Source organism: Dunckerocampus dactyliophorus, chromosome 12 (genome assembly GCF_027744805.1).
Source record: "Dunckerocampus dactyliophorus isolate RoL2022-P2 chromosome 12, RoL_Ddac_1.1, whole genome shotgun sequence".
NCBI lineage: Eukaryota > Metazoa > Chordata > Actinopteri > Syngnathiformes > Syngnathidae > Dunckerocampus > Dunckerocampus dactyliophorus.
In genome coordinates, this window is record NC_072830.1 from 14835941 (window position 1) to 14860390 (window position 24450).

Sequence of the window (24450 nt, forward strand, 5' to 3'; positions counted from 1 at the left end):
GGTATTCTTAATGTATTTTTTATCACAAAATGTTCTTAGCGAGCTTGCCAACAAAATGGAAACCGGAAGTCAGCTATGTAGCCTGTCTATGATGTCATCTTGACTCTCTAAAATGTCAACACAAAATAACTTTTTATAGTTTTACATGCATAAAACCATTCTAAATTTATAAAACTAGCGAATGAAAGGGTTAAATGAACATTTAAGATTATTTTGGAGGCATGATTCCTGATTCACAAAGACACACAGTGGCAGAGAGACACAACACGGACACCACCTTCCTGTTTTGTCGTGAGTTATTTCTTGAATTCAATAGTGTTTTCCACCTTCTTTTTCAAAATGTTGGCACTTGAAACTTTCTTTGGCTCCATTTTGGGTTACTGAGGTGAGAAACACTACTGAATTCGAGAAATAACTTGCCACATTGTGCCTTCAGAATAGTTACATCGAGAATCACGTCTTCAGTGAAGGTAAAAGGGGCTATCCACATGGAAACGTTTTCAGGTCAAAATGGCAAAGTATTTGATCCTTTTAGCCTTTCGTCCACACAGAGACGGCATTCTGCGTGCCTTGAAATGGTATTTTTTTTAAGTAAGTCTAGATGAGCCTTGAAAACTGGAAGACGATGGACTTTCTTTCTTCTTCTGTAGTTTGATGTGCCACGTGGTTCCGCCTGCGTGTTTAAAACACCACACTTATGTTTGCTTTGTGTGTTACACCCTTTGCACCCAGTAATATAAACCCGCCAAAAAAAAAAAAATCCCAGGAATGTTCCCAAGTGAACAGGCCCAAGGTAACCTCAAATGTTCATTTATCCCTTTCATTCATCATTAATATGTATTTATATGCATTTTGCATTGTTTACTGCATGTAAAACTGTTATTGAAAGACATTTTTGGCCTTCTGGAACAAATTCATTGGATTTACATGATTTCTTATAGGAAAAATTGATTCTGTTAGTGCCTTCTGGAACCTTCCACTTTATATTAATACCCTTTTTTGTATTTGCCAGTTAGCTTCACCTTCCAGCCAGTCTCCTAGACTGTTAAGAAGCTAGCAACACTCTAGTCTTAAGTTGAAAGGTCATACTTCGACTTTTTAGCTTTTATAGAAGACAAATAATGAATAAGTGAGGCGATGTGGCCAGTCAGCAGTCTCTTCCTGTAAGTTGGGCTTATGCTAACCATGGCCACCTTCTATTGTGGCTGCTAAAGCAGCGCTGTGCTGCTTCTGTACTTCCTTTGAGATGACTCCAACATGACATTTTGCTTTACCTGCAGCCTCCCACTTTCTCTGCCTCATTACTAAAGGTTAATAGAGTAAGCGCACCTTCAGGTGGGTTTTTGCCCGCTCAGCAGTCCAGCTGAGACTTTGTAGCACTTTTTCACCTGTCTTCCTCCATGCAGCTTTGTTATCTTTGCTGTTATTATTGTTATTGTTGTACCCCAGTGTCATCATCATGGCTGTTTACTCATAGTCATCCTACTCTTCATCTTCACGTGCCAGCCTTAAATTGGGCTCCAGCTGGCCCATTCATTTTTCATAAACGTGCTGTCTGCCCCACCTAAAGTCTAGCCTACAGAAAGGTTTGTATGCCTTTTAATTAGAGTGGAAATGACAGAACAATTATTCACCCAGCCGACCAACAGGAAAAATAAGCTCAAAAAGTCCACAAAGACGGATTTTTATCCTTTTGGATTCTGTGTCCGGCAGATATGAAAGTGACAGTATTTAATGGCGTCCATTCAAATGCTGCTCACGATGACGAGACACCGCTTGACCGCTGAAATATCATAAAATATGAGCTGTCGTTAGCAACATGAGCAGCAGGTTCAATACAAATTTCACTCTGTCCTCGCTCAAGGCCGTAAACGCTTTTAGAGGGCAAAGCAGCTGAATCCAAAGGTTAATGTGGCACCATTTGGAGATCGGCCGAGCGTGCGTCTATATCTCCGTTGTTTTAATTAAATTACAGGGAAGTCATAAAGGGGGATTCATGGTGGACATACACTTACTGCTGCCTTAATGGACAAAGCTCAGCTGGTCATCCCCCCAATTCATGTCACAGAGTGGCCCATCTTGTCATTGAGTTGGTCAGCTGATTGCTTTCCTTCCTCTTCTTGTGATGCACAGGAGAACACGTCTCAATTTCCAGCCCATAAGTCAGCACCAAAACAAAAAGACTCACAAGTACTCATCTCCGGTAACTCGTTCACTCACTCACCTCGGCTAAATTAAAAAAGGAAACTAGGTGACATGTTATTGCTGTAATTGTGCAACTCTAACTGCATTTGTATGAATGTTTTAGCCTTGTGGGAAAAAGCAACAGATCTGGTCCTGGTCTCAAATCATCTCTCCTTACACCTAACTGCCCGACATGTATCACAGATGCTCTATGAAGACTGGAATTTCACTGACTCACAGGTCAAGTTTCACTGACTCACAGGTGCTCGATGAAGACTCAAGTTTCACTGACTCACAGGTACTTGACGAAGACTCAGGTTTCACTGACTCATAGGTTGCATTTCACTCAATCACAGGTGCTTGACGAAGACTCGAGTTTCACTAACGGGTACTTGACAAAGACTCGAGTTTTACTGACTCATGGGTACTTGACAAGGCTGGAGGTTCACTGACCCACAGGTGCTCGACAAAGACTCGAGTGTCACGGACTCACGGGTACTCGACAAGGACTCGCGTTTCGCCTACTTACTCGTGCTCGATGAAGACACGAGTTTCACTGACTCACAAATCGAATTTTACTCGCGCGTGCTCGACTGAGACTGGATTTACACTGACTCACGGATGCCTGACAAAGACTTGAGTTTCACTGACTCATGGGTACTTGACGAAGACTTGAGAGTCACTGACACACAGGTACCCAACGAGGGCTCACATTTTTCCTCACTCACGGATGCTCAATGAAGACTTGAGTTTCACTGAATCACAGATTGAGTTTTACTGACTCATGGTGGTCAGTGATGACTCGAGTTTCACTGGCTCACGGGTTGAGTTTCACTGATCGTAATCGAGTATGACTGTTTAGAGCTGTTGTTTGAACTGTTTTCAGCCAGGGGTGTCCAAACTTTTTCCACCGGGGTCCAATTGCTGATTTACGAGTACTTGACGAAGACTTGTGTTACACTGACACGCGGGTACTCGACAAAAACTCATGTTTAATTGACTCATGGTGCTCAGTGATGACTCGAGTTTCACAGACTCATGGGTTGGGTCTCACTAACGCACGGGTGCTCGAGTTTCACTGACTCACGGGTAATCGATGAGTATGACTGTTCAGACCTTTTATTTGAAGTGGCCTGGAGAGAAAAATCTGGGCCTCCCTGCTTAGGCGGTTGCCCCCGCGTCCCAATCTTGGATAAGCGGTAGAAGATGGATGGATAGATGGATGTTTTAAGCCACGGGTGTCCAACCTTTTTCCACCGAGGGCCGATCCAATGCAGGTAATTTTTTTAGAAAAACAACTATGAGTTCTACAGTAAGTGACAAAGCAAATAGTATTAGTGTGTTCAACTTGTCACCTTTTCCCTAATAATACTCCTGTTTGCTCACCATCTTTTAAGTTATGTTTCTCTAATTGGAGGTGGGCTGTGGGCCGCAAATGGCCCCTGGGCTAGACTCCTCGTGGCACGCAAAGGAAACTTGTATCAAATAAATCGTGGTTAAAAAAAAAAAAAAGCATTCTGATGCATTAAGAACAATAATGAATTATTAACAATGATAATTAATTATTAATTGAATATTCATTCATTTCTTTATTATGAATTATTGATAATTGAATCGTACATACTTTTTTTTTTTTAAGTTAATTTAATTTCCCTTCTGGGGATTATAGTAAGTGAATAAATAACATAAAAACATACCGGTATATAACTGATACTTAAAAATCTATAGCTATATCTTTTAACAGAAAATGTATGACTAAAATTGAATAAATAAGGGTAAAATAATGACAAAGTTAGACCAAAAAATAAATGAAAACTCCCCCCTAATTATTCAAATCCGTCTAAGGTACTATATTAGTGGTTTTTGTTTGCTTCACAATCCAACACACCAGCCAGTAATATTGACTTTTTTTAGACAAGTGAATGGTTAACGATTAAAAACTGGTGATTAGACACCCTCTGGTGGAGAGCCATTAACAAAAACACAACTCTGCAAAGGGAACTGAGTTGATAATGCATTTTTATTATTATTATTATTTCTAAATGTGTGAAATATCTTTATCATTCAAGGATTATTTTGGGTATTTATGAATTTTATTTTAAGGTTTTTTTTGTTTGTTTTATTTTACTGTCATTCTAACACTTACACACCTTACTTCACTCTGTCTCTTCTGCCCCTCCTGGACTTCCATAGCTCCTTCTAGGTTTTCTGTTCCTCATTTCTGTTCCTCACGATTAGTGACAGGAAACCCGATTCCTTTTACTGACCCAAGTTCTTATGAGTAACTCACAGAGACTCGAGTCACCCACCACAAAGCTCATGAGCAGAAACTCACACACAGCGGTAGATGCTTAAGTGAGCACCCGTGAGTCAGTCAGTGAAGCTCGCGTTTTCATTGAGCACCCTTGAGTTGCTGTTTCCAATACATTGATACAAATGCAGTTAGAGTGACTTGTTACCTGGTTTCCCTTTCTAATTTAGCGAGCGGTAGCAGTGTTGAGTGAATACACGACTTAACGGAGATGAGTCCTGATAGTTTAAAAAAAAATGCAACTTTTAAACTACCTGTTCATGACTCACACATCTCTACCCACGAGTGATGCTAGTGATAGGAGACAGATACGGGTTGTTCATTGTTCCGTGTGCATTCTGGGAACAAATAAACCACACACACATAATAAAGATGATTAAATAATTCCCTGGCCGGAATCTGCCTAGTGTGTCTGAACTCTAAAAGAACCACTATTCGTTCTTCGCAGAGACCGAGTCACCAACGTATGGATGCTTTTTTTGGGCGCTCGATTCCGTGGAGTGGTTTGTTAGGAGCTCTGTTTGGCCATATGACAACCGAGACAATGGAGGCATATTTTTTGCAATAATTTCTGTCGAAAACCAAGGTTCAACTGTATTTAATGTTCCTATCTTGTCTTTTTCAGGAGCAGTTAAATCTAGTCTATTTACAGTATAAGACAAAATGTTTGTGTCAATAATCGTGTGGACTTGCGAGCTTTAATAGTTACAATGCATGCATGACAACAAAAAATGGCACAAAATATACACAGCAGCATCACTTATAAAATGTACAAGCTTTGTGTTGCCACGGCATTGTTACATAATGACAAAAACGAACATTATGCAAATATATTACTACATTACATTTAAAGTGCATTTAAAGGTCCCATATTATGCTATTTTTCATCTTTTTTAAATAAGTCTCAGAGCCAGAGGGCCATTTTGCTATTTTGCTAAGAAGTGATATGTAGTTCAAGAAAAAACTGCATCTCAGCTTTGTGATTTTGGCGAAAAAGCCTGTTATAAATGTGAACTGCAGTCTTTGCTTCCCCCCCCAATTTTCACTGTATTGCTTTTTTAATTGTCAAAATATTTCAACTTTCTTCTGAAATACTCTTTGTAAATGTTGTTGTTGTAATATTGTGTTAGTGATTTAAGTTTATTTGAACATGCATACAAGTTACAGTGGAATACATCCCATAGTACAATTCGCAGTTCCACATGTCCAAAAGGAGTAGGAAGAAGCAAAGTTTATTTAATCCTGAGTGTAATGAGTAATGAGTGTTGTAGTGGTTAGCATAGCATTTTGCACACAGTGGTTCAAGACTCTTCTTCCTTGTATTTTGCAAACATCAACTGCTTGTATTGTTTCTTGAAATCACTCACCTTAGTGCTTTGTTTGAGTTCCTTACTCAATCCGTTCCATAATTTGATTCCACATATTGAAATGCTGTGGGTTTTTAGCATTGTTCTCACGTATAAGTGTCTTAAGTTTACTTTTTATCTGAGATCATATTTTTCTTCTCTTGTTGTATGTATTATATGACATTTTTGGATAGCGGGTTATTGTTTGCTTTACGCATAATTTCAGCTGTTTGAAAATTTACTAGATCAGTGAATTTGAATATTTGTGATTTTGGAAATAGAGGATTTTTTGATGTTCTCTATACGCGGCATTACGGATTATCCGAACTGATCTTTTTTGCAGTACATTTCGCAGATGAAGATTACTTTTGTAGTTTTTCAAAAATTACCCCACATCTCCACACAATAAGTTAGATATGATAATACCAGACAGCAAAAGTTCCATAATACTTTGACTTTATTCCCAGAATACAGTAGTATAACATTTTCCCCAACCTAATTTTCCAAAAAATACAATTTTAATTGTTTTGTTTGTTTGTTATAATATTATGACTTTAAAAAAACTAATTTTTTCTTTAATATTTAAAATCTATGCTACTAAAATGACATTATTTTTCCTCATAATATTACAAATTTATTCTCATACAATTACAACTTGTACTCGTTAGTTTCCACCTTTTTTTCTTTTAATATTTTGACTTTATTCTTGTAAAATCACTGTTGCTTTTCTCATTTTTGCTGTTGTTGGGTTGGAACTTGCAGCTCTTACATTTATAGCTGAGTGGCGGATAGTTGGCAGAGCTCCAGGCTGTGTTTTAAGATGTGTAGTGAAACCTCTTTTTTTAAAAAATTCTACTTTAAAAGTAAAACAAGTGAGGGATATAATAGATTGGTCTCAAGTTTGGGGTTCATAAAAAGGCTCAGAGTCCATTTTGCATAATAGGAGACCTTTAATGGATGAACTGTGATGTTGCACGTGAGTAACATAAGGCAGGTGAATGACACGCATCTAATAGGCTAAATACACATGCTCCTCTACATATAACATGCAACAGTTAGCGTTACAGCAAACACTCCAGTTTGGGGCGGATGCTCGCTCAGCCGCTTCAGCTTTCGATAGTTGCGGCCGCTAAAACGACCGTCACATGTACGACAACGAGGACAGCTATGGCAATCCCCAAGCCGACCGACGCGCCCTCGCCGCCAGACTGGACTCTGTGCACAAAGAATGAAATGCGTTACTCCAGACAGACAGTATGATGAGTCGCCTCAGAGACGAAATTGCCGTGAACAAAATATACTTACCCTCTTCTTTGGATTGGGTGCCTGCTAGAAAGATAAAAAAAAGTATGTCAATATGAGGTGCAAACTTAACAGTCGTTGCTGTCTGATGACAACTCCGTTGTGTTTTTTTTTCCCAGAGGGCGATAAACCCGGTTTTACAGCAAAGTGCTTCTTAAATAACACACCCTAACAACCATGATTAGAAGTGGGACTGTGTTCATGTTTCTTTCAGCCTGTAACAATGCATAGCAAGGTAAAAACAACACGATCCTTCTGTACAAATCTCACAATGTGACAGTGCATTGCATCAGCTTGTTTCGAAGTTTCATGCCTAATTTAGCCACTTGGTTTTGACTCGCATGCATCAACCACCTGCTCAAAACTTTACGTTCATAATCCAAGCTTGTCGATACTTAAGTACAAGTAAAACTGACAAGGTTGGCAGAACCAACCTGACACGGTCATCCATTCTTGGAAATGGAGAAAAAAAAATCAGATTGAGTTCCAGTCTCTTTCATCTAGCTTAGGTAAGAAGATGCATGGGAATGTCCAGCTAGATGATGAGGGGACGGCAAAGACATCAAAATGCTTTGGCTTCTCAGGAGACATACAATAAAAATACTGCCTCAGTAGCATAGATTTGAAATATTAAAGAAAAAATATGTTACTTTTTAAAGTCGTAATGTTATGAGAAACAAACAAAAAGAAGTTGTCATTTTTTAAAATGCGGTTGGGGAAAAAAGTTGTAATATTCTGGGGATACTCTGCGATTGGCTGGCGACCAGTCCAGGGTGTACCCTGCCTCTAGCCCGAAGTCAGCTGGGACAGGCAAGCAATTTAAGCAAACAATCAGTCACGTCAGTCTTTTAAAACTTTAAAACTTTTAAAGCTATTTCAGCATGAAATATACATACTGCATCATACGGAGCCCATACAGAGACATGGTGGGGGAAAAAAAGCTAAATCATGAGAAACTTTTGGGAGATCCCGATGAACTTTTATGAAATCTAGAGAAAGTGTCACGCCCTGCAGTGACACGGATTGTATGGTATTGCTATTTTTGGTATTGCTATTTTTTTTTACCTTCGCTCATTTGTAGTGCCCTTTTACTAATTCTTCTTCGTCTTTCACTTAGACCCTGGCCACTCCCGTCTTGGGAGGAGCTGCGGGACGTGCCGCAGCTGCACTTCATCTGCATTATCGATTTAGGCTCACCTGCTGCGACTGAATGGCACTCTGGTATTCCTCACGGTGAAGACGCCGAGCCACACTTCCAGGTGTTGTCCTATCTACTTGTTTACCGTTGGTCTACCTGGAAGCCATCCGGTCGGCTAGCGTGTGCCTGTGCGGCACATCCGGTAGCTCCGTCAGGCTGGTTATTTTTAGTCTCTGTTTCCCTCTTACCTTTTGTCGCGGTGCCTTTCACTTGGTCTTTTATGCTGCAGTGACTAATGAATACCTGTTCAGCTCTTGAGATCCAAATGCCTGTGTAGTCAACACTCCACGTCACAGAAGGTTTTGGAAGATCCTGACAAACTTTTGGGAGATTTTGCATATAAAGCCTATATTCATTCAATTAATAATAACTTGTGGTGTTATAAAATGTGTTTTCATTGGTTGCTTTGCACTTTTAACGGTATATCCAAAAGAATTTCATTATGTTTAAAAGTGTGGTCTAAAGCATAATTATGTGTTCTGAAGAACAGGTCGTAATCAGGGGTGCCATATAAGGGGAAAAAGTTAGGACAATTCCAAGGGCCCCTGACAGAAAATAGAGATGTGGTGATAACAGCTGCCCGGGGGGTGTCCCTATGTGATTGTTTTTTTTCATGGGGCCCTGATTTCCTGGCGGCGCCCCTGGGTGTGGTGGTCAGTGGAGATACAATGACGATCATTTACAGGTGTAGAAATGATTCCAAAGGTACATACGGTCATCAGCCCGAGCTTTTATCTGGACGGTGAGCACAGACGGCTCAGTGATGCTGTCCACAGTCGTCTCTACGCTCCTCCTCCTCCTCCTGTTGCATTGCTGTGGATCACAAATCGGATCAGAGCTGAAGATTATGCAGGGTTTTTGTTAGAGATGCTCGATATTGGCTTTCTGATACACCAATATTGTCCAGCACTTCATTACCGTTATCAACTCATACCGATATTGGCATCAGCTCTTCCCTCAAACTTTCAGGTCACATTTCTGTGATGCCACAGGATGAATTTCACAAATAATTTAAAAAGTGCCATATTTATCTTAAAAAATTGGTCTGAACAAAATAGTCATTTAAAAAATTAGTTGCAATAGTCAACTGTTATAACATCTTCTCCTATTATCAACAGCAATGATCATTTGGAAAGATGGACATTTCTATTTGGTACAAACATCCGTACATGAACAAAGGAAAGTGCGATGTATGAAACTCTGGACTAAAACAATCAGTGAAATTATAAAGTGGTAGGAAGGAAAGGAAAACGCCGGACTCCCCCCTTGCATAATCAGCACTTTAGTCATTGCAAATTGCATGTACTGTATAGGACAGTGGTTCTTAACCTGGGTTCCATCGAACCCTAGGGGTTCGGTGAGTCGGTCCCAGGGGTTCGGCGGAGCCTCCGCCACAGAGGTTAAGACACACCAGACCCATCGTGTCAATTCGTGATGACTCGCCGCCGCTTAGCCATCACTGGCTGCAGATAATCACATTACATTGCTTGCCTTGGCCAATCAGTGCTGCGAAGAATTTAGCGCGCCCATTTGTACTTGAAAGTCGGAATTTCCGAGTTCCTAGCGGGAACACCCGACTGAAACGCCCCCTGAAGTCGGAATGTTCAACTTGGAAGTCAGAGCATCCACGCCACCTCCGAGTCAACAATCAATGATGGCTGCCTCGTGTGTAAACGATAAATAATCAATAAATAATTTATAAAAAATATTGCTATAGTGTGAAGTTTTTCTGACTTGGCAACTGGAACGCTTTTAACTCAGAGATCACGTCACTGTCATTCCGACTTCCCAGTTCCGAGTACAAATGAAATGCAAATGAAACTAACTATGTCGAGCAAAAAAAGAAAATGGTGGGACGAATATGTACAGCATGGATTCACATGTATCACGAACCGTGATGGGAGTCAGCGTCCTGTCTCTGTCATTTTGTGCACCAGTAAAAAAACATATACTTAGAAACAAACATATATATACCTATGTCTTGAATTTGAAAAAAAAGATATTTTATTTTTCACAAAATAAGGGTTCGGTGAATGGGCATATGAAATTGATGGGGTTCGGTACCCCCAATAAGGTTAAGAACCACTGGTATAGGAGAAGGGGAAAACTTCCAGACTGCAGACGTACTGAGCGAGCAGGCTTGTTGCTCTGTGCAGCACAGCGCAGTTTGATGATATCATTTTCTGCAGCAAAAACAATACCGATGGGATCCGATATCATCCGACATCCCTACATTCTGTTTGACGTGAGCGCGAGTCACACTCTCTCACCTTGAAGGTGCTGCACGTGCTTGGCTCGCAGAGTCGAGTGATGCAGTGGAGATAGTAGGTGGAGACGGTCTCATTCTGCTGCTCGATAAAGCGGAACGCAGAGAAGTGGAAGCGGGCCTTTTGGCTGTCGCCGTTCTCCAGGATGGTGGTCAGCTGGTTGATGGAGCACCTTTCAATAACAGGCGAACCTCACCAGTTGCACTTGGGTGTTGTTGCACACAGTGCAGTGTATTCATGATGTTAGGGAAGACTGCGAGAAAGTGACCTTTGTAGTTTTACAGTAAGCACGTTCCCTTAATTCCCCCTCACTTTGTAATAATACATTGTATAGTATGTAGTGGCAACCATCTTTAGAAATGTTGTAGACCAGGGGTGTCCAAACTTTTTCCAGAAAAATTAAAGGATGCAACTTTGCCACTTTGATATTTTGTTATATATATTATAACTAAGGTTATATATATTTCAAGAAAAAACTGCATCTCAGCTTTGTCATGTAGGTAAAAAAGCCTATTATTAGTATCAACTTCAGTCCTTGGTCTTTTTTTTTCAAATTTTTGCTGTTTTTTACGAATGTTCTAAATATTTCAACTTTCTTCCTAAATAATCTTTGTCAATCTTTTTCTGGTAATATTATGACTTTATTCCCATAATATTTTGACTTTATTCAAATAATATTAGAACTTTTTCCCTCAACCTCATTTTCCAAAATGTACAAGTTAATTTAATTAAATTAGATAATTTCATTGTGTGTGTGTTTTTTTTTAGGTTTCTTGTCAAATCCAATTTTTTTAATGTGCTGCGGGCCACAAATGGCCCCCAGGACACCCCTGTTGTAGACCATGGATACACTAAAGAATAACCCAAACACTGTGCTGTTGTTATGCTTTCTTTGGACTTACGAGGCAAAGAGATTGAAGAAGGCGGAGTTGGTCGGCTGATCTTTTTTCGCAGCTCAATGCCCTGCGGTGGCATGATGAGTGCCGTGGTGTACATTTCATCCTGCAAAAAGGAGGAACATGGAAACAAAGTCATTATTACATATGCCCTTAAGAAAGTTCAATGATGAAATTGTGTTAGGAAGGAAGGTACCTGGTACAAGGTCATGCTGAGGGTGCTGATGAACCTTCCACTGTTGTCTTTCATAGCAATGGAGGAGGATGACCTACAAAGGGATAGGTTTGTTTATGCCCAAAGTGCAACCAGGGGGCTTTTTTTTGGCCCACAGCACATTCTAAAAATATAATTTACCAAGAAAACTTAAACAAAACCATGTCACAATATTATGAGAACCAAACAAAACAAAGAATAAAGTTGTACGTTTTTGAAGATTTGGTTGTGGAAAAGGTTAAAATGTTACAAGAACAAAGTCTAAATATTATGGGAATAAAATCATCATTAGGTACATAAGAAACAAGAAAACTGAAATAGTTGCAAAATAAAAAAAAACCTAACCCCTTACCATAACCCAAAAAATATTTTTTGAATAAAATAAAATATTAAGACAAAAAAGTCATGTTTTCCCCCAAAAATAGCCCAAATGTTATGAAAATAAACGCGTAACATTATGAGGGAAAAGAATGTCATTTTAGTAACATAGGGTTCAAATTAGAGTTAAATATTTTAAAAAAAGACGACACATAATAATTTAAAAGTCATAATATTATGGGAAACAAGCAAAAAGTTCACATTTTTGTAAAATTACGATAGGTTGGGGAAAAGTAAGGATTTTATGGGAATAAAGTAAAAATACTATAGGAATAATGCCATAATATGATGAATAAAAAAGTATAAAAACTATTTAAGAAGAAATTTAAAATAATAAAAAATATAAATATAAATAATAACATCAAAAATGGGAAAAAAGAGACCTAAGTTCATACTAATTATAGGTTTTTTCAATTACACCACAAAGATGAGATGCATAATATTATGGGAATAAAGTAGTCATATTACAAAAAGAAAAATGTACCAATATTATTTAAGAAGAAAGTTGAACTAGTGGGATTTTTTTTTAAACAGCTGTAATTTTTACAACAATAAAGTCAAAATATTAAGAGAAAAAAATTCAGATTCTAACGAGAAAAGTTAAAAGTTTAAAATATGTTGTTTTTAACCCATACCAACAAAAACAACAAACAAAGTTGTAATTTATGGAAAATTATATACAATGTTACCATGAACAAAGTCAAAATATTACGGAAATAAAGTCATAATTACGAGAAGAAATTTGCAAGAAGAAAGTTGAAATAGTTGGACAATATCAAAAAAATATCTGTCATTTTACAAGAATTAATTAAGAGAAAATTAATTAAGAGAATTAAGAGAAAAAAAATCTGATTCTGGCAAGAAAAAAGTTAGAAGTTGAAGAACTCTATTTTTAAATAAAAATTTAATAAATAATTCAATTAAGTAAAAGCTGGAAATTTTGGAAAATCAGTTGGGGGGAAAAAAGTTATATTATAATGTCAAAATAAGGTGAATAAGGTGACACACAGCACTTCTCATTCCTTATGTTCAGATTTGAGCAGCAAATGATTTCATGTACCGATCAAGTTCATTCTGCAGTTGCATGTAATAGTTTTTCATTGAGAAATGTATTTATTTATTTGTATTGGTTTTCTATCTAGCCTGGTTAGCATTGGTAACACAGTAAGGAAGGCAAACGTTTCCTTCACACTTTCTTTCAGACTTCTGCAAAGCCTCTTATGTCACTGTACTGTCTGACGCTCGTCGTCACTCAACAAATTTTCATACTCATAATGCAATGAAGACGTGTTGTTGGAAGATTGTGCTTATTGAAAAGTGAATGAGGAAATAGAGGCATCGTTTTTAAAGAACTCTTTTATTGACGGTTAAAGGTGGTATCCATCCTTGGATGTAAATGACGCTTTTTCACCCAAAAATATAAGAACACCAACCAGCAAAAAATGTACACGGACACTGAAAAAAAAGTCTATATTCTTAACAATTGTTGTTTGAGCCAGGAAAAAAAGAAACAAAGGGGAAAGCACAGGAACGCACGCATGTACACAGTCTTGGAAAAACTATGGACAATTAGCAGCCATGGCTGAGCAGGAAGTAGGGTCGGGATATAGGCCGTTGGAGCAGTAGCGCCCCCCATTGCAGTACATAACCGTGACAGGATAAAACAAAGGAATAAATTAGTCATTTGAAGTACATAAGTGAGGTAATCCTACATATTGTATAAAAAATGTACATTTTTGTTTAAAAACAGATATAAAAGTTAATAAAAACAAAAGAAGACACATGATTTTTAGTGTAACCATGTAAAGAAAGCCATGGATATTTTTCTATGTGAGGGCTCGTTTCCTTGCTCCTCATCGTCGTCCTGAGTGTGACCAAAGCATGCCTTCTCCATCAGGTCGTGTATTATTGCTTCGGCAGCACCAAGAAGTCTCTCTGTACTTATAACAACGTATCCTGGTTCTACACATGACAGCTGCTGAAGTGCGGTTTTCAGGGTAGGACGGAAAACGCTCTCTACCCTGCTGTAGTGGTTGATGTAAGTGACACTTCCTCGTTCATTTAGACATGAATGCTGGAACTGGCTTGGATGTTCTATGATGCAGCCGTTGCATTCAGATCGTGCTATTTCCCACGCTACCTGATTCAAACATTTTTTCAGTAAGGTTTGGAAGAGGCTGATGATGTTTGCAGTGAATCTTGTCGACCTTCCAACGTCTTCAGACGGGGTTAAGTCGTCGTGTCGGTACACGGGCACGTTGGTTGATTCATTGTCGGCATAACCCCAAGTTGTAGGGACATTGTCGAGGTTGGTGCATTCAGCCGTCTTATTGTGTGGATCCTTGATGATTCCTCTATGATTATAAAGAAAATAATGAGATTAGAAATAAAACAAACAACAAGTTTAACTGTATTGATGAGAAAGTATGTTTTGCTATGGGTGATGCATCTGTTGTTTACCAGTAGTCTTACGAATTTGGCCGGCAACACAGTAGTATCAAGCATATGTTAACATAATGTCAGAGATGAAAAGGAAATCTATATCATACAGTACATATATAGCTACACATGATATTATATATCTAACGGGCACTCTTTAAAAACAAATATTAGTCAATGTTTATAAAATAGTGTTTTACATAGGACTTTCTTATTATAGGAATGTTCTCAAATGATGGATGATGGATGATGGGTTTGTGGCAATCAGTAAAGGGTGAATATTACCTGAAGACTTCTGCTGTGCCATGTTGAATTAAATAGGGTTTGGGGAAAAAAGAGTCTCCTTCTCTCAATCAAGTTCCAGATGACAGTAGAATGTAGTGAGTACTGCGGATGGTTTTTCGGGTATCTGTGGAAAGGGGGTGGAGATTGAGGAAGCATAGCCTGCCTCCTGAGGCCCCCCATGTCCTGGAGACAAGTCAGGGCATGTTTGTTGGTTTGTTTTTTTTAAATCAAATAATGTCTCTGCTTTAGTATTTCAATGCTTACAGTATACCGGCGATGTGTTTGGAAATTAAATAAATAAATAAAAAAGGCGTATTGTGCTTACGGCCCCTGCTGAGAAAATGGCATGATTATACATTATACAACAAATGGAGCGCCCTGTCCTATCAGGCACATACGCATATCTAACTGAAAGAACCTTTAAAATTGCTGCTAGTGATGTATTCGTCCAATGTGTAACTGAAGTAGCACCCCATACTGCATCATATCAGTACTTCTGTAGGATTTCATACAGAATGCATGGGTAGCATGCATATATTGTGTAATTACCAACCCCTTGAACACCATGTTCTAACTGTAATAAAAAGAAAAAATGAAGAAAGAAGTAAAAGAGAGGTCAAAATGAATAGTACACATATGTACTAATTAACTGTGATTAAAAAGGACACAATGAAAATAATAAATAGAACTCATACAAAACATCATATCTGGACAACTAGACAATGAATAACAATAATAACAACCTCTAACCAATCTTTCCGGGTGCATTAAGTGACAATATATACATAATGATAATAAATATAATATTGGTCATATGTAAACAGTATATGTGTGTCTTTCTGTTAGCCAACATACAGTATGTACAGTATTTGCATCCACTTTAGGGGGAGGAATTGGCCCTGTAATGTCAAATGTATGCATCAGGACAATCAGGTTTGCTAATGACCAACATTCACACTTTTCAATCAAGACACTCCTTTGCAGGAAAGGCTTTCAGAAGGACACATACCTAACAAAGTCACTATCTATCGTCTATCGTTTCAGTTCGCTGACGAAGCTCTTCGGATGAGGAGCGAAACGTCCGACACCTTCTTCACAGAAGTACAGATGACGTCTCAAGAAGCCTTTGTATGTTGTAGACTTTTTATTTTTATTAACAGAGCCCAAATGGTTGCAAGTTGTAAGTCTACCTTCCTTTAGTCATTCATAACACTAGAGTGCTGATTAAAAGATAAGACACTGCAGGGATAGCATGGCTGTGTGAGGAAAGCTCTACAAGTCGAATACATCATGCTCAGAGGACCACCTCGCGATGCAAAACATTTTAACATAAGAAAGCAGACCAAATGGAGATGCGGCCAGGATGGACTCCCGAGAGAAGTCACACCAAATGGACCCGAGTCAGGGTGTTCATTCATGACAAACAAGCCAGGAGAAGAAGTTCCAAGAAGGTTCCAAGGAGGTTGATCAAAGCTTTTTCAAATTCAGTCGAATAGATTCTCAGCTGCGTAACCTCTGGTTCCATATATTCATTACTGTATAGATCCACAAAGGGAACTACTCCCCTGCCTCTAAACTCACTAACCACCAGGCGACCCCCGTCAAGATGCAGACTGTTTTTCCTGAACACCGCCATTTTTTTCGAACAATCACTCATAGTTTGACTCAAACACACCTCGTTATATAAGACATCTCACACATTTCCATACCCCTCAGCACCTTCACCACGCCCATCAATGCCCTTTAAAATAATACTCTCATTCTAAAGAAAATAACAAAGTCACGCCTCCTACCTTTTCCCTCACCTCCTCACCCCATGACCTTTTCAACAGTAATTGTATCGGCCGGTTGGGGGGAGTGGTCTAGATGCAGGAGGGAGTGGCCTAGATGGGTCATTTCTACTTTGCTCTTGAAGAAACAAGGCTGGTGGATGGACGACTGACAGGTAATCATGATATTTTTTAAGAAAATATAATTTTTTAACAAACTAGCTGTAGTAGAAATGCGGTAGCTAAGGATATAATGTTTTTTGTAAAAGCACATCATAAATTGGGCCTTTTAAAAACAATACATATAGGTTATAGTTGTAAAAGTATTAAATTAGGTTGACTAAAATACAAGAAAGAGGTAAAAAAGAGTTTGCAATGTTTTGACTGTCTTTGCAATTGGCTGGTTTATATGGTTTTAATGGGAATGTGGTAAAAAAGAGTTTGCAATGTTTTGACTGTTTTAGCAGTATTATTTCTATTGTTTAAATGGGACTATGGTAAAAAAAAAAAAAGAGTTTGCAATGTTTTGACTGTTTTGACTGTTTTGACTGTTTTGACGCTTTACTGGTTTAAATGGGAAGACTACATTTTTGAGACACAACCTGACACACAGAAAGGCCGGAGGACGTCTTAGGAGCGTGAGACACACCCATATAAGGCTGGAGAACGTCTTGAGGTCGGGGGGTTGGAGGGGGGTGGTTAGGAGAGGCGGGGTATGGGATTGGGGGATTCCCCCACACGCAGCCCGAAGAAAACACGGTCACGTGTGAATGATTTTATGATTGTTTGTTTTATGACTTCCAGATGTCCGCTTCCTGATGCTTTGATCTCTGACACGTAGGTGTGAAACGCTTTGATGTTTTATTGTTTTATTATTTTATTGTTTTATTGGTATTTCATAAACTTTTATTGCTTTTATTGGTATGCCATAAACATGTCACGTAGGTGTGAAAACGTTTTGATCTTTGTCACATAGGTGTGAAAACGCTTTGATGTTTTATTGCCATATCATAAACTTTTATGACATCAATCAAGCCATGTCATAAATACCTTTTTGACACAAAGTCGATTCTATACCTCTCTTATGTGAGAAGTACAGGATTGAAGATTATATCAAAAGAAAGGTGAAATATTTTTTAAAAAACTTTAAAAAAAACAAAGATCTAAATGCAACCTGGTATCCTTTTTCACCTATATCACAAAGCTAAGATGCAGTTTTTTCTTGAAATATCTACTGTATAACTTCTTAGCACATACTGTACTACAAAATATCAAAGTGGCAAAGTTGCATCCTTTCATTTTTCACTGTGACCCTTGCTGGAAAAAGTTAGATTCTTACACATCCGCTTGGGTGTTGTTGATGAGGTACTCCAGAGGGTAGGCGCACGAGTAGTAATATTTGAGCTCTCTGTTGTAGGTGATCATTCCAATGGTGGGGTTGTACGATCGCACCACCCCACTGATGATGACCGTTTGGTTGTTGGAGAATTGGGAAGATACTCCCGTCCCCGGCGCGCTTGTGGTCTGGGAACAGGATATTTTATGATGCTTGGAATTGTTGGTCTGAAACTACTCTGCTTGGATGCATTCACTTACGATGAAGTTACTCCCGCAGGCGTTTCCCTCTCGGATGGGGAAGCTGTATCTCACTACGGGGGGTACCATAGATTCATCCAGCATAGCCTGACAGTCTGAATTGCCCTGGACGCGGTTGAGGATCAGTAGACTCTCATTGTATCCGCTGTAGACAGCCGGGCAGATTTGGATTGTCAGGTCGATGGTGGATGTGCCGCACATGACTGCAATGTCTGTTAATTCTGATGGCAAGAAGCAATAGATTACAATTCACTTTGATAGCATTACTCATCGCTATTAGGCATGGGCATAATAGACAAACAATTGGTAGCTGATTCATGGTGGATTGAAGCAATTGAGGTGCATTACTTGGCTGCAACCAGCAGAGGCACTGGAGATTCATTCTTAACTAGTTGGCTGTTTGGCATCAGGTATGGGGAGTCAAGACACAACCAGCACACATTCTGCTGTGTCACCACTCTCAGTATGACAATGGCATTGAATTAGGAGTTCAGAACAATCAGAGAGGTTGAAAATATTGTGTATTTATAACAGGGACGTCCAAAGTGCAGCTCGCAGCTGTTTTTTTAGTGGCCGGCAGCACATTCTAGAAATATATACCGTAATTTAACATGAAAACTAAAGAACAACAAAAAAAAAGCAAAAATGAAAAAAACACAAATACAGTCAAAATATTAAGAATAAAAATTTTTAATGTAATGAGAAAATGTCATAATTTTACAAAAATAGTGTTGTAATATTATGAAGAAAACAGCATTTTAGTAACATAAAGTTTAAACATTAAACTAAAAATATGTTTTTTTTTAAATGTCATCATATTATGAAAAACAAACAAGAAAATAAAGTTATAATTTTGGGGGAAAACTATTTTATGGGAATAAAATCAGAATATTACAAAGAGAAAATTTTGAAGAGTACTTAAGAAGAAAGTTGAAATATTTGGAAAATTAAAAAAAAAAAAAACAACAGCAGAAAAGGGGTAAAAAAAAAAAGCAAAGCTCAAAGTTCATACTAATAATATGCTTTTCACTTATATCACAAACCTGAGATGCAGGCTATCGACAATAATTAATTGCAATGTTTTGCCTGCAAATAAATATTTTGTCATCATGTGGTGGATTGATCTGTGAAGCAACAGCCTCCCTGAAGGCGTGCATTTAAACCAAAATCAATACAACCAAGGGAGGTTGAAGGTCAGGTCGTCTGTTTGTCTCACCGGGTCGTCTGGCATATGCTTCACAGTCAGATAAGCTGAGGGCCTCGCTGCCCGCAATACACAGGGAGGTCAGGATGAGGATGCTGATCAAAGCCATCTCGCAGCTCTGGTCTCTGTGTGAGAAAGCTGAGGGAGAAACACAAAATGTCAGATCCAAAAACACTTCTGAAGGACATTTATCCAAACTTGCAAAACCAACTTGTTGAAACTGTCCACCTACCTCAGTCTCCTGACCTGGTTTGTGATGGGAGAGAGCGGAGCAGTCTTTTTTTATAGAAGGCACCGCTGTTTTAGGATTGGACAAAAAGAGGGTCAATGACAATTTGGTGGGGTTTGCATGAACAATACTTTTTTTTGGCTCTGTATTTACCTCCTGGAGGCAACTGATGAAACCCAACAAAAGCCCCTTTAAACTTACAAACTGGAACAATGTCCATGAGGCTTTGAGTGCATGAACACACCCTGTTACCCACCCATATCAAACTCAATAAAGTGAGAGAATGTGTGCTCTCTATTCAGCCGGGACACAATACAGAGAAGAGTGGCCTCCATGGATGAGCTTTTTATGTGACTTAGCTCTTTATGTCATCAGAGATGTTTTTGAATCATGCTCAAAATGTGAATGTCGGTGTCTGTGCAGGTTCACACGCATACAGCATCTTAAAACTTAAGCTCAGATTGAAGCTCAGAAGGGTACGTTAAAACGATCTTGTCAGCCGAGCCAACTGGGAAGGCAACGCTCAGATCGGGGTCAAGTTGGAGGATGGGTGTCATGCTTTTGTATGAAACCTGCATGGCTTCGTATGCAGGGCATTTTATTACCGGCACGGCGTGTGCACATAAACATGCAGGGTGAGCCTGAACTTGGGCTTGACATCGCAATCCCGTGCCCACTTTGGGTGAAGATTTCAGCACTTAAGATGAGGGGAGATAATGGTATTCGCTGCACTTATTTCACCGGTCCTTGCGGAGGACGGAGACGTCACATCATGGCTGTTGAAAGTTCGGATTAGAGTGCAGCCGAGTTGTGTGGGCCACAATAGCAGATGTGCACCTGAGGTCTACGGGTCATTGCACTGAAAATCAGTTCAGCAAAAATGGAAAGTGTGACTCAAACGACTGGAATGATATTTAAGGAAAAAAATGCCCTTATTTAAAACGAAATGATGACAGGGTGTACTCATAAATCCACTCATTAAATTCTATAAATGACTAAAAACTTAATGTACAATGTGCTTTGGGAGGCTGACAAAAAGCAACAGCAATTTTATCCTTAGAAATTAAACCTTTTACTACTATTACTACTAATAATACTAGTAATAATAATTTATAATTTTCATCCATTCATTTTCTACCACTTATGCTATTCTGCGTCATAGGTGAGCTATAGAATATTTTGGGGTCATGTTATAGCTTGGTTTTCATATTTCCTTTCCCTTGTTTTATTATCTACTTTTGTGTTTACCACGCAGATCCCGGGGTTCTCCATGCCATGTGCTGTTGCTGCTGCCGTCCGCCATCCAGTCCTGCCTCGTGTTCTCTACTTACGTGTGTAGCTCCGCCTGACCGGCCTTGGTATTTGTTGAAGTTATTTTTGCTACCATTTTTCCGTGATGCACTTTTGTTTCCTCGGCGGCGTACTTTTTCATTCCTGTGCTGTACGTAGAAGCCATGAAAAGACTGTTCCTCTCAAATTGGTTTCCGCCTCTGCACACTGGGATCCAGACATGTGTCCTACATATCCTCACAGAATCACACAGTCAGTTATTATGGATCCCGCAGAGGAGAGTCACGTCCAGCTGTCCCTCAGAGCTCATGGCCAGCGCATTAGTCCACCAGGGGGCGCCCATTGAATGAGGGGGGGATACTGTCACGCTCTGCGTTGACACCAGTCAATATTTTGGGGTCATGTTATAGCTTGGTTTTCATATTTCCTTTCCCTTGTTTTATTATCTGCTTTTGTGTTCACCACGCAGATCCCGGGTTTCTCTAGTTGGGCGGCGCTACAGGACGTGCGCAGCTGTGCCTCATTTTTTAATTCACCCCTTTTTATGCTCACCTGTGGCGGCTGGATGGCACCTCCATGCCATGTACTGTCGACACCAGTCAATATTTGGGGTCATGTTATAGCTTGGTTTTCACCTGATGGTGGATTATGAAGGTGGTATTATGATTATTATATTATTACTTTTCCTCATATTATTATCAGTATCGGCCAATTTCCGTGATAAAGCCATTTCTAAAGCTTTGGGATTCTAGAGAACCACAGTGAGAGCCATTATCCACAAATGGCGAAAACATGGAACAAGAGAGACTCATCCAATAGGTCACAAAAGACCCCACAACAACATCCAAAGAACTGCAGGCCACACTTGCCTCAGTTAAGGCCAGTGTTCATGACTCCACCATAAGAAAGACACTGGGCAAAAACGGCCTGCATGGCAGAGTTCCAAGACAAAAACCACTTCTGAACAAAAAGAACATTAAGGCTCATCTCAATTTTGCCAGAAAACATTTTGATAATCCCCAAGGCCTTTGCAAAAATACTCTGTGGTCTGACGAGACAAAAGTTGAACTTTTTGGAAGGTGTGTGTCCCATTACATCTGGCATAAAAGTAACGCCGCCTTTCTGAAAAAGAACATCATACCAACAGTAAAATATGGTGGTGGTAGTATGATGGTCTGGGGCTGTTTTGCTGCTTCAGGACCTGGAAGACTTGCCTTGTTAAATGGAACCATGAATTCTGCTGTCTACCAAAAAATCCTGAAGGAGAATGTCCGGCCATCTGTTTGTGACCACAAGCTGAAACCAACTTAGGTTCTGTCAAAGTAAAAGTCCTGACCTGAATCCTATGGAGATGCTGTTGCATGACCTTAAAAAGGCAGGTCATGCTGGACAACCTTCCAGTGTGGCTAAATTACAACAATTCTGCAAAGATGAGTGGGCCAAAATTCCTCCACAGCGCTGTAAGAGACTCACTGCAAGTTATCACAGACGCTCGATTGCAGTTGTTGCTGCTAAGGGTGGCCCAACCAGTTATTAGGTTTAGTGGCAATCACTTTTTCACACAGGGCCATGTAGGTTTGGACTTTTTTCTCCCTTAATAATTCAAAGTTTCATTTAAAAACTGCATTTTGTGCTCACTTGTGTTGTCATTGACTAATATTTACATTTGTTTGATAATCTGAAATATTTAAGTGTGACAAACATGCAAAAAATAGGAAGTCAGGAAGGGGGCGAACACTTTTTCACGCCACTGTATGCCTTTAAACCAACCAGCTACCAACCATACAACACCAGATACCAAGAAGATGCTGGATCAGCTCCGTGGCAGATACTTTCAGGGCCCACAAGATGTCCCTCCTCCAGGCTACTCAACTTGCTGCTGACAGACGACTGTGTCTCACCAGGACGCCCACCAGTACAAGCATAAGGAAAAATTAAAAGTAAGTAAGATATGATACAAATCTAGATAGAAGTTGGCCTTCTATCACCGCTAATGATTTGTTATCTGTTTTCTCTTTGCTGAGTTCAGTCAGTGTTCTACTTTTTGTTCAATTTTTTGTTTTCATTCGCGGAACAAAGCAGATACGAGTCGGATCGCGGGCAGACCATGATTAATGTTAAAATGATATCCAGTGTTCCCTCGTTTAACGTGGGCGTTGGGTTCCAAAAAATACCAATGTTAAGTGAAATCCGAGTAGTAGAAGTTGATTTTTTTTTTCGTTTTTGTATATATGTTTATTTGTTCATGATATATTTTTTCATTTACAGGATGTTTTTTCATGTACAGGATGTCTTTTCATTTATTATACATGTTTTTTTATCATTTCATAATTTTTCATTTACAGGATATGTTTTTTTGTTTACTACATATGTTTTAAGGCTGTAAAACCCCTCACCACACACACCTTATACACTTTTCTCAGTTGCTCATATAGAGGGCCTTGAAAGGGCGGATCACACCTTTGTCCAACATCAGTCTTTGCTTTTTTTGCCCTAATTTTTGTCACGCGCTGCGGTGACACTTGTCGCCTGTTTTAGTTTTGTGCTGTTTTCCATTATGTTGTATGTTATTGCTGACCTCTCCTCTGTTTACTTGCTCAGACTGTGACACCTCCGGAGCTGGGCGGAGCTACCGGATCCCTGCAGCTGTGTTCAATCAGCTACCTTTTTAGTCTCCTCACCTGCAGCCAGCCAGTGCTGGATTATTCTCCATGTTGGTGCTTCCAGACCATGTGCACTTCTCCTACTTACCTGTATTCTCCCGTTGCAGTTCTTCACGCTACTCCAACCAGCTAAGCCCACCTGCTGCACCAGACCTCCGTCCAGCTCAAGTGGTAGCTCCAGCACTCTTTAGTTCATAGCTGTTCTTGTTTTCTGCCCACGGTGCCCTCCTTAGTTTTTTGCACCGTCACCCTCAGTTCCTGTTTTGTGCCTCCTCTGTTGTTCATTAAATATATTTTGAACTTTTGGACTAACCCCTGTGTCTGCATTTCGGGATCCAAGTAACACGGCTCCCTGAGCCTGACAATTTTACTGTATTACTTTTTTAATTGTCAAAATATTTCAACTTTCTTCTGAAATAATGTCTGTAAATTTTCTTATTGGAATATTATGGTAATGGTTTAATTATTGTTTAATGTAATGGTAATGTGTAATGGTTTAGTGTAATGGTTTAAGTTTATTTGAACATGCATACAAGTTACAGTGGAATACATCAGATAGTACAATTCACAGTTCCACATGTCCAAAAGGAGTAGGAAGAAGCGTAATCCTACCCCCCCATCCGTTTTACATCAAAAGCAATACATTTATTCACTTCTTGTATTTCATTTGTGGTCTTTACCAGTTAATACATAGGAAAATGATAACATAATGTAACATCCATCCATCCATCCATTTTCTATACCGCTTCTCCTCTTTAGGGTCGCGGGGGCACGCTGGAGCCTATCCCAGCTGACTTCACTATGTTAATATTGTCAAGGTTTTTCCACAATCAAAATAAATAAATCATATATAATAATCAGCATAATAGTCAATAAATA

General features: G+C 39.3%; 1 pseudogene; it reads right to left on the minus strand.

The window, feature by feature from the left end:
- LOC129191476 (zona pellucida-like domain-containing protein 1) overlaps positions 1-19634 on the minus strand; it is a 33965-nt pseudogene extending 14331 nt beyond the window's left edge.
- Between the last annotated feature and the right edge of the window lie 4816 nt (positions 19635-24450).